A 10,393-nucleotide genomic window follows, 5' to 3' on the forward strand; every position below is an offset into this window, starting at 1 on the left:
ATGCCAAATCAAGATCAATAATGTAAATAAATAAGTAAGAGCACAAAAACAGTCATTATACATAAAAGTGCTCAAAGTAGGTGGAATAGAAGGTGCTAAGATTTCTGCTAAGTCAAAGTAAAGTTGGACTCTTTCACTGTCCAAGGCAGAAGGCACTTCGATCTGGTCATATTCTTCATTTTGAGCTTTGTCAAGCTACTTCTCACAATCTTCTTGTTTGGCTTCTACAATGCAAAGCTCCTTGAAAAGTGTTTGTTGCTTGTTTTGAACTGAAGCCAAGGGTATAGCTAAGTCAGCTTTCCTTTTTCGAATTTTGGCCAATTTTTTTATTAATTTGGGCCAATTCTACCTCAAGTTCTTCCTCTTGTTTGTCATAATAGGCTTGAGCAGTGAAGGCTTGAGTAATCCTCAGATCGAATTCTTTGCAGGATGCCTTCATTGGTCGAAGAACTTTGCTAATTTTTTCTGACTCAGTCTTGATTTTGGCCACTTTTTCCTTAGCTTCTTGTAACTTATCTTGAATAGTGATGCAGTCATTGGAAACCCTTATAAACTTCTTGACTATAGCAGAGAATTTGGGAGGAACCTGAAATTCAATGGAGAGCCCAAAATATCATAAAGGAGTGAATTCAGGTTTGATTGGCTGGTCCATTCAGTAGGTGGATGTGATAAGAGCCTAAGAAGGGTGATTAATTGTTTGTGGGTGTGTCGATTGAGTTCTGAAGGAAGGCTGGATGTAGAAGGGCCTGTAGGAGGTGGAGTTGAAATCGGTACTTTGTCTTCTTGAACAATTCGAGTAACGTAGGCAACCAATTCTGCAAGATCAATATTAAAAGGTTAAGAATATATGTCAGGGACCTCAAATGATATTTTTGGACTTTGCGAAGTAGAAGGCTCAATGTTTTTGTTTGGGCTTGGAGATTTTTGGGGAGAAGGAGCAGTCTCTGGATCTTGAGTGGGTAAATCGAAAATATGAGTAACAAGAGATTCATTAAGAGTTTCAGTTTGAGTTGGAGATGGAGGATTGTCTATGTTTTGGTTTTGTGGTGGTGAGAGTCGCTCTTGCATCAAGTCGACCACTTGAGTTTAAGTTGGTGTTGGCAAAACAACCTGTATAGGTTCAACAGATATGATAGTTTGAGCTGATGAATGAGATTCTTGTTGCTCTGATCTTGGTTGGTCTTGTTGTAGTGATTGTCCAAGAGCAAATGAAGAAGATGTGATTTGAGCAGTTGTTTTAATCTGAAACAAGACATTTAGCAGGTTAAATCTTTCCAATTAATTTGACATATTCGAAATTGATATAAAATTATCGGAGTAGGTCTTTTTCGAATTAGTTGGGGGATCGATTCAGTTTCTGAATCATCATCCGAATTGGAAGAAGCAGCAAAGATATTTTGTGCTGGCTGCTCACTTTCTTCTGAAGAGCTCTCGCTTGATGACTGAACTTGGTAATGAAGGAAGATTCAAAATCAAGATGTCTCCAAACGAATATGATCGAGAGAGGTTTAGAAAAGTTGATCGAAAGATTACCCTTTTAGAATTATTTTAGGAGCTTTTCGAGTTTTTTTGTGGCTGTCTTGGTGGTGTTGCAGCCTCAAGTCTTCTCTTCAAAGTTCTTTTTGGTGAACTTTCAGTAGTTGGAGTTGTCTTGATGGCAGAATTTTTGATCTCATCGAAGGTGCGACTATATTTGGAAAAAAATGTAGTCCACCAGTCGATGTAAGATTTGGTTATGTATGAACTATGCTCATAAAAAAGGTGGGTATAGTTTGCTTTTTGTTGTTGGTTTGAGGAAAGACAGAGTTCGATTTGTTCCTTCAAATTCAACTCAACGTGACAAAGAGGTCGACTGTTTCGTGGAAGAGGAACTGGAATGGTTTGGGAGAAACCAAATTGTCTGGCAGTATAATAAGGAGCATAGAGAGTTGCTTTGAATTGTTCCTTTTTGTGTTGAGGTAATCCGGTAGGGATTATCTAAACAGCAAGCAAGTTTTCCCAATTTCTGTTGGTAATTTTGTCCTCTTTATCATCATTGGGAAAGAGAAAGCATTCGAGCCATGAAGGACCACAGTTTCGACGCAGAAAGGGGGTGAAATTGAGATCATTATTGTTGAAGTTTTTGCAAGAGTAAAAGAGAGAGAAAAATAGCCCAAAAATGATCCTCAATCGATTGGGCATCTTGAAAATTTGGTTGAAAAGGGGCCAGATGGAATCCTTCGATATGTTGTTTACCGGATGAAATGTCACCATCCTTTTGCATGAATGTTTCAAAAACTACTTTCAACCAAAGCTGGAGAAGCCAGAGAGGACCTCCTACATTAATCAAAGAGTGGTTTCGGAGACAGTTGACTAGGTGAACAAGTTCTTCGAATAAGTATCCCAGGATTAACTTAGCCAAATTAAAATTATTACCCTCATGTAAAAGAGCTGCCAGAGGGAGAAAAAATTTCTGCATTTGGACACTTTGAGAGCAGAAGACAATGGCATTCAACCAGTATAGAAATGCAACGTGTTCATCATCAGTTACAGGCTCATTTTCTTGACGCATATTTTGAGCAATAAATTCACTATAGAAAGTCCTATGGATTATCCTATAGTCTCGATTCGGTTGCACATCAGAGGTTAGTTCAGGAAGCTTATTGGGAGGCCAGTAATGGCGGCCACATCGAGTAGAGAAAGGCCCGATCATTCCACAAGAAAGGTGAAAATTGTTTGTGGTCCTGTTTCAAAAATTGACCATTGCCCCAATCATCCAAGGATGAGTTGAAGGGGTGAAGTGAGAAAGTCGAAGTAGGTCTTGGATACCAAGGACCCTCCTGGCAGTGTTCTTCTCCGATCTGAGGCATCTGTGCCAAGTCCGAAAGTCAACTCCTCGTGGGGTGATTTTTGGGTTGTTCTTGAAGGATTTCTAAGGATTGATGAAAGGGGTTATGAGAAGGTCTTGGTTGATAAGCAAATCTTCCCCTTGTGTATTGGGGAAGAAGTGAAGATGCTTGTTAGCACGCTCCAAAGTTTGAATAGGGCCAACGAAACAGTGGGTTTCGTCGTCGATATTAAAAAGGATAAGAATCCTTGTGTCATCAATTTGAGGCTGGGGTCTTCATTAATCTCGTCGTTGATTTGGTTGAGTATGTGCAAGATTGGGGGAGCCTGATGTTGAGACACAGGGCCTTTGCCCTTGTCTTGAGCAGCAGCGCGAGTTGAAGAGGAAGCCATTGATGAGTGAATTGAGAAATTGGTAGTAAGATTGAAGTTGCAGAACAGAAAGTTTAGAGAAGAGGAAAAGAAATTAGAGTTTCAGAAAGTAAGAATTCAGGAAATAGAAAAATGGTAAAAAATTTTATTTAAAGAAGAAGAGTTGTTTCTAGCCGTTGTTGCAGAAGAGAATTCAAAAAGGGAGGTAACTTCCTGAACAAGGTGAAGTGGTGGAAGAGAGAGATTGTAGATCGTGGGAAACGTGTCGAACGAACAAAAGTAAATGGAGGAAAATAAATGGCATTTAGTATTTAGTTAATTGCTTCCCGTTCATAGCATTTTTTAGGATTAAGTGTTTCATCTTCAAGATGATTTCGAAAGTAACACATTAATCCTAGGGGTAATTTGTTAGTCGAAAATAATTAATTTCAAAAAACAAAGTTATTTGGAAATCAGCAGGTGTGTGCTCTTAGAAGGAAGCCTGTATCGAGGAAGGCATTTTGACATTGACTTGAAGCTTAACTGTTATAGTTAGTCAAAGAGGTAAATCAAAGACATCAAGTTTTGGAGTTTGCTTTTTAAGACGTTACATTATAAAGCAGAGGAAGCGGAAACGGTTACATATGTTTTGACGCACGTGGTGGTTACACTTTGACTCGATTGGTTAGGAGATGGCTATAAATAGAAGAAAGCTCGAAGATACAAATGTTAGAACTTTGCTTCAGAAATTACTCACGCACACTCACATCCAAGGGACTTTCTGAGTCTGCTTTGAGTTAATTTTCTGTACGGTTCCTTCCACATGTCTTTATTTTTCATTTATCTTTTTTGCAAACTTTATTTTTCATGCAAATTTATCTTTCAAGCAACAGTTACTTTACTTGTTCAATTTTATGTTCCGAAACCTTTAATTTCCATGTCAAAAGTCCTTTGATTTAATCGAAGGCATTTTACTGCTCTGTTTAAATTCAATGCAAACCATTTTAATTCCAGTCAATTTTATTTTCAAAGCCCTTATTTATGTCTTTTCGATCTTTTCTTTAAATTTCGACTGATTCGAGGATCTTTGATGGACTGTTAAAAAATTGGTACATGCAAAAGAGGAGTTGGTTTCATTTTCAGACCATTAAAATCGAACCACTTTCGATTTGCTAAAAATCGACAAAACAGAGAGCATACGATTCTATTGACTCTTACCTTGATGATCATATATGATATTTAATTTGGAAAAACATTATCCATATGAAAAAATCTAGTCACTAACAGTTTTATTAAAATCTAGTCAACATTTAATTAGCTAAAAAAAATGAGTCATTTTATATTATTAGATGTAATCTCATATCATTGAAAATATAAATAATAGCTAATTGATAACTACAAATCACAAATTTATTGATGATTTAGCACTCTTTATTTTTAATTAATAAAACAAAAAAATGTGTATTTAATTGTATGTTAAGAAAAACTTATATCAAAATAATGTTTATTATAAAAGATATAAACGTAGCATATTAATTTTCCCACAATAGATAAGAAAAAAGTGGATACAAAAGCGAAACTAGACTCTTTTAAAAGTGGTTAAAATTCGTATATATATATATAAACAAAAAATAAATAAATTTTGGGACAGGAAGTGGAATAGGGTTTTTTGTGTGTGCTTGATTTGGATATACGCAATCTATATTGTAAAATAATAATTAGTATGCAAAACAAATGAGAATTTCACTAATAGAATAATTTTGTAAATAATTATTTTTTTTGCATCAAGCCATTTTAGACTTAGAGTTTTGTTTCAAATTGGTTCGTAACCTAATTTAAAAATTTTAAATGTTATTTTCTCAAGCCTCTTAAATTTAAGGTATTCAAATTAAATACCTCAATTTAATAACTTTATGTATTATTTATACAAAATTTGTTGGAACAAAAAAGTAATTCAAATTGAATATCTTACCAAACCTAAAAATTTTAGTAATTTTTTTTCTCAGGTCTATTATTCTACATTTATTGAGGGGTTTTGATATTCTACTAATATATCTCAAGTGTTAAATATCTTTAGTTTTATTGGTTATTATTTATGAGTATCAACAAAACTTTTAGAAATATATTTGATTTGCGATTCTGCTAAGTAGACAACAGAAAATTTGAATAATATAAATAATGGATTAATTTTTTGGTCCACTAAAAAAAAAAAAACTCACCCCAATCAAATAACAATTTTTTTATCGTATCTTTTCAAATTTTTAACCATCCGTCAATGCTGCTTTTCCTAAAAACCCTATTAGCACCATTGGTGCCCTACGCCAGTCCCCACTGAATTTGCAATAAAAACAATCATTAATTTTGTATGTAAAATGAATATCTATTCTTTTTGTATGTAAAATAAAATATAATAATAGATTTGCAACAAGAACAATTATCTCTTTTGTATATAAAATGAACATCCGCATGCAAGGAATTAGGGGGTTATAGAGATGAATTTGTAAAGTATAATGATTTCTGAAATTATTTTAACTATAATGAATGTGAAATTTTTTAATAGAAAAGGGGTTTATAGAGATAGATTAAATCAGCTTCATAAAAGATTACTTCGTTTAAATTGGCTATGAATAGTGAGAATATGTTGTATGAGTTTGATAAAAAAAAAAAAGATATATATTTTCTATGCTAATTCCATTGCCTAGATGTTGTAGGAAGAAATACGGAAAGGGGAGATGTGATCACTTATAGTTACACTAAGCCAATTGGACGGATTGGTTCTCTTCACGGCTGTGTCTGCATAGGCTGCAGAGGGATCGAGGCGCGCGATCAGCCTAAGGGGTATTGGTGTGGGGTGCGGTGGCATCGACACGGGTTGGAGGAGGGGGGGGACAACGGAGCAAGGTGAGGCTACGGGGGCGTGCACGGGCAGCAGCTAAACAGCGTTAGGGAGAACGGCGACGTTATGATGCGTCGAAATCAGCAGGGACATACCTATATTCATTAAAGAGGGGCATTTGCCCCCACAAAGTTTAAAAAAAAACTAATACTTATATATATATATGAATAATTTGAAAAATATTTACCGATTTGTGTTCACCAGTCATATCTCGTTTACAGTGTAAACGAGATAAGGCCGAACGACTATAAATATAAGTCATTTATAGACTGTTCCTGGAGCCCATTTTGACTTAGTCAAACTCTTTCTCCCCTCTTTTTACCTTTTCCAACCATATTTGAGACCGATACAGTCATGGCATGCCAGGCGGGGAACAACGGGGACAACAACAGACTAAACGAGACGTCGCATTACGTTGGGGCGGCCGACTTCGAGGTTAGTTGCGTTCTGTTCAGTTAATCTAAGTATGTGGACATTGTTAGGGTAGTCTCGTAGTGACAAGTACTGAGTAAAATGCTAATTAGGGATTGGACTGTATGATGAATTTAGAGCAATATTTGCTTGTGTAAGATTGGTATGACTTAATTAGGTTTTGCTTACCGACATAAGTAATTTAGAGACATCTGTAGAGTAGAGACATGGTAGTATGTTCTTAAGTAGTAGTAGTACTTTGTTCTTAAGTAGAGTACAAAAATTTATTATTATCTCTTTATAGGTAAAAACATTTTTTTTTCATTCCGCATAGGCTTCGCCTTCTACTGCCCCGGCGAGTCAGCCATACCTTTCCTCCACTAGATGCCATCGTCCCGTATCTGGCTGAGACCGAATTCGGCGACATGGTGCCCCTCAGGGACTTCACATTTCATCTCCCGTGGGGTGAGGTCACTATCACCCTATAGGACGTGGCGTACCACCTAGGCCTATGCGCACACGGGAACTCCGTTGGGGGTGCCTTCGTGACTTTGGTAGGTGGTACGGCACGGAGACATGGGCCATGGTGGAGCAGCTGCTTGGTGCCAGGCTTCCGGTGGCGGCACAGCAAGCTGCACAGAGGAAGGAGTCGTTCACGCTGAAACTGGTTTGGTTGCGTGATCGTGTCCGCCAGATGCCCCCGACTGACGATCCTGAGACCCTCCGATAGTATGCCAATGCTATATTATGTTACTGATCGGAGGGTATCTGTTGACAGACAAGTCCAACAACCTGGTGCACGTATGGTGGCTACCGCTTCTCCGGGACTTCGCGGAGTGTAGGACGTTATCTTGGGGCTCTACTGTGCTGGCCTTGACTTACCAGTCACTCTGTTTGGCGGCACAGCGGGGCATCACGGACATCGCCGGTTGCACTCTGCTTTTGATGAGTTGGATTTATCAGAGGTTTCTTCAGTGGTGTTCACCAGATAGAGGAATCTACCAGTATCTGCTAGCTGCAAGGTAACAAAATATTACTTTTTCATTTTGCGTTAAACATTGTTGTTAATTCGTATGGTTTGTTACTTAATGAATCGTACATATCTCTGTTACTGTCAGGTTGGTTGGATTGCAGCAGCAGAGTAGGGATCAGCATCAGGCCAGGGTCCTGTACTGGAGGGTATCGATCGACCAGTTACGGTTCGATGAGGTTAGTCATGAAATTAAATATTTTGTTATTTTAAATACTTGCTGTATTGTAATACGATATTTCTTCGATGGTTAGTCACATAGCGTATGGTCACTGATGTGGGACACATTTTTTTATTCAGTTTGCATGGAGGGTGTACGATGACCCTGCTCTGTAGGCCTTGTGCCCGCACTGGTTCCGTGAGGAGGAGGAGTGGGGTACATGGTTGTCGGCTGTTCCGTTGGTCTGCTTCAATATTGTCCGGTTTCACCACGTTGATCGGGTGAAATGGCAGTTCAACGGGGAGTAGCCAGTGCCAGGCATTCCAGTGAATCTTGATAGGTATGAATGGTGGTTAATTTCTTCAAAGTTATACGTTGGCAGTTGTTTGTTATTCTGATAGTGATACTATTTTATTTACTTAATGTGTTTAACAATAGGTATCTGACCACCACTAGTCGTAGAAAGGATGTCTGGTGGCCGGAGCGCCTCCAGCAGTGGTACAACGGTTGGAGGCAGAGGTTCGACCCCGGTCGTAGAATTACCGTGCACCATACGTTCGACACTAGGCCTACCGATGAGTACTACGATTGGTGGCGTGGGACTTGCCGTGTGAGGCATCTATCGGGACAGGAAGTTTTGGAGGACCCAAGGCTGGTAGAGTTGCCCCCCGACGTCCAGCCCACTGCCAGCCAGCTGAGAGACTATCTGATCCTTCCGAGGGGCGTGTCGGATCAGAGGAGACGTGCGAGGGAGGTCAGAAAGGACACTCGACGACCTGCTAGGAGGGAGCGGGCCCATAGAGAGCGTCTACCAGGTGAGCCCGTCAGGAGGGAGAGGGCCAGGCCTCGACGGGCTAGGGGTGATGAAGAGTCTGAGGGGGAGGCGGAGTTCGACCGTCAGGAGGATGAGGGAGACATACCAGTTCACAGTGTCACTACACCTACAGTATCTTTTTTTTTTTATCAATTTGAGTTTTCTAAATCAATTAATTAAGAGTAAAGTATCGCTTTTTTCTCCAACATTTTGAGTAAGTTTTAAAATTGTCCCTAACGTTTAAACTGTCCTATTTAAGTTCCTAATGTTTCAAAATTGACTCAATGTTATTCTGCCGTTAGGAATCTGTTAACAGAATTGATGGCGGAACAAAATTGAGACGATTTTGAAAAGTTAGGGACTTAAATAGGACGAACACGTTAAGGACAAAAATGATACATAGAAATAAATTTTAATTTTATCTTTCAATAATATCAATTTTTTACAGTACATAGTTATTCAATTATTTTTTAAACACATCTAAGCAAATTACACTAATCACATTACTTTCATTTTAAATAAATTTATTTTTTTTTATAATTTTACTCTTAAAAATTTTTACTCATCATGAAATGTTTATAGAATGACTAAAATCACATTACTTTATTGTATATGTATCTTTTTTTCCCACAAGTTTATGTACTAGTCATTCTACAAACATTTTATGATGAATACAAATCTTTAAAAGTAAAATTATAAAAAAAATAAATTTATTTAGAATAAAAAGAATGTGCTTAAGTGTAATTTACTTAAATGTGATTAAAAAATAATTGAATAACTATGTACCGTAAAAAATTTATATTATTGAAGAATAAAATTAAAATTTATTTCTATGTATCGTTTTTATCCCCAACGTTTTCGTCCTATTTAAGTCCCTAACGTTTCAAAATCGTCTCAATTTTGTCTAACCGTCAATTCTGTTAACAGATCCCTAACGACAGGACAACATTGAGTCAATTTTAAAAGGTTAGGAACTTAAATAGAACGATTTAAATGTTAGAAACAACTTTAAAACTTACCTCAAACGTTAGGAACAAAAACAATACTTTACTCATTAATCAAAAAACATGAAACTAATTATTGCAGAAATGAATATATCTATAAATTCAAATCCAAAATTCAAACATTAACTAAGATAAAATTAATTATTTTTCAATAACTTAATCATGAAAAGATTTTGATACCATTGGTTGGAATTTTAAGATTTTTTAACTCTAAAATGATTTATGTTAAATCATTAAAAAATATATCGGAGTGCAAAAATATATTTAAATTTATGAGTATAATTAAAAAAATTTGATTCTTTAATTTTTTTCAATCAAAATCTTTTGTATCTCCTATATAAAACTGAAGCACAACTCTTCTGATGAAAAAATAAATTGCAAAAACAGCTTTAATATATTAGGAACTGAAATTCTTAATTCACTATTTATATTCGAAAATGAGTCTATCTATAAACTCAAATCCAAAATTCAAACATTAACTGAGATAAAATTAATTATTTCTCAATAATTTAATTATGAAAAGATTTTGATACCATTTGTTGAAATTTTAAGATTTTTTAATTCTAAGATTATTTATATTAAATCATTAAAAAATATATTTGAGTACAGAAGTGTACTTAGATTCATAAATATGATTGAAAGAATGCGGTTCTTTAATCTTTTTCGGCCAAAACCTTTTATATTTCTTATAAAACTAAATCACAACTTTTCTGATGAAAAAATGGATTACAAAAATAGTTTTGATATATCGAGAACTGAAATCTTTAAGTCACTATTTATATTTGGGTGTGACTCCTAATAAATTTTAAAGCCCAAATAAAATAGAATTTCTAATTTTATTCTCATTTAAATCTAATAAAAAATAATGAATTATTCTACTTAGCATTTATAACAATAAATG

Source organism: Arachis ipaensis, chromosome B09, assembly GCF_000816755.2.
Source record: "Arachis ipaensis cultivar K30076 chromosome B09, Araip1.1, whole genome shotgun sequence".
Taxonomy (NCBI): Eukaryota; Viridiplantae; Streptophyta; class Magnoliopsida; order Fabales; family Fabaceae; genus Arachis; species Arachis ipaensis.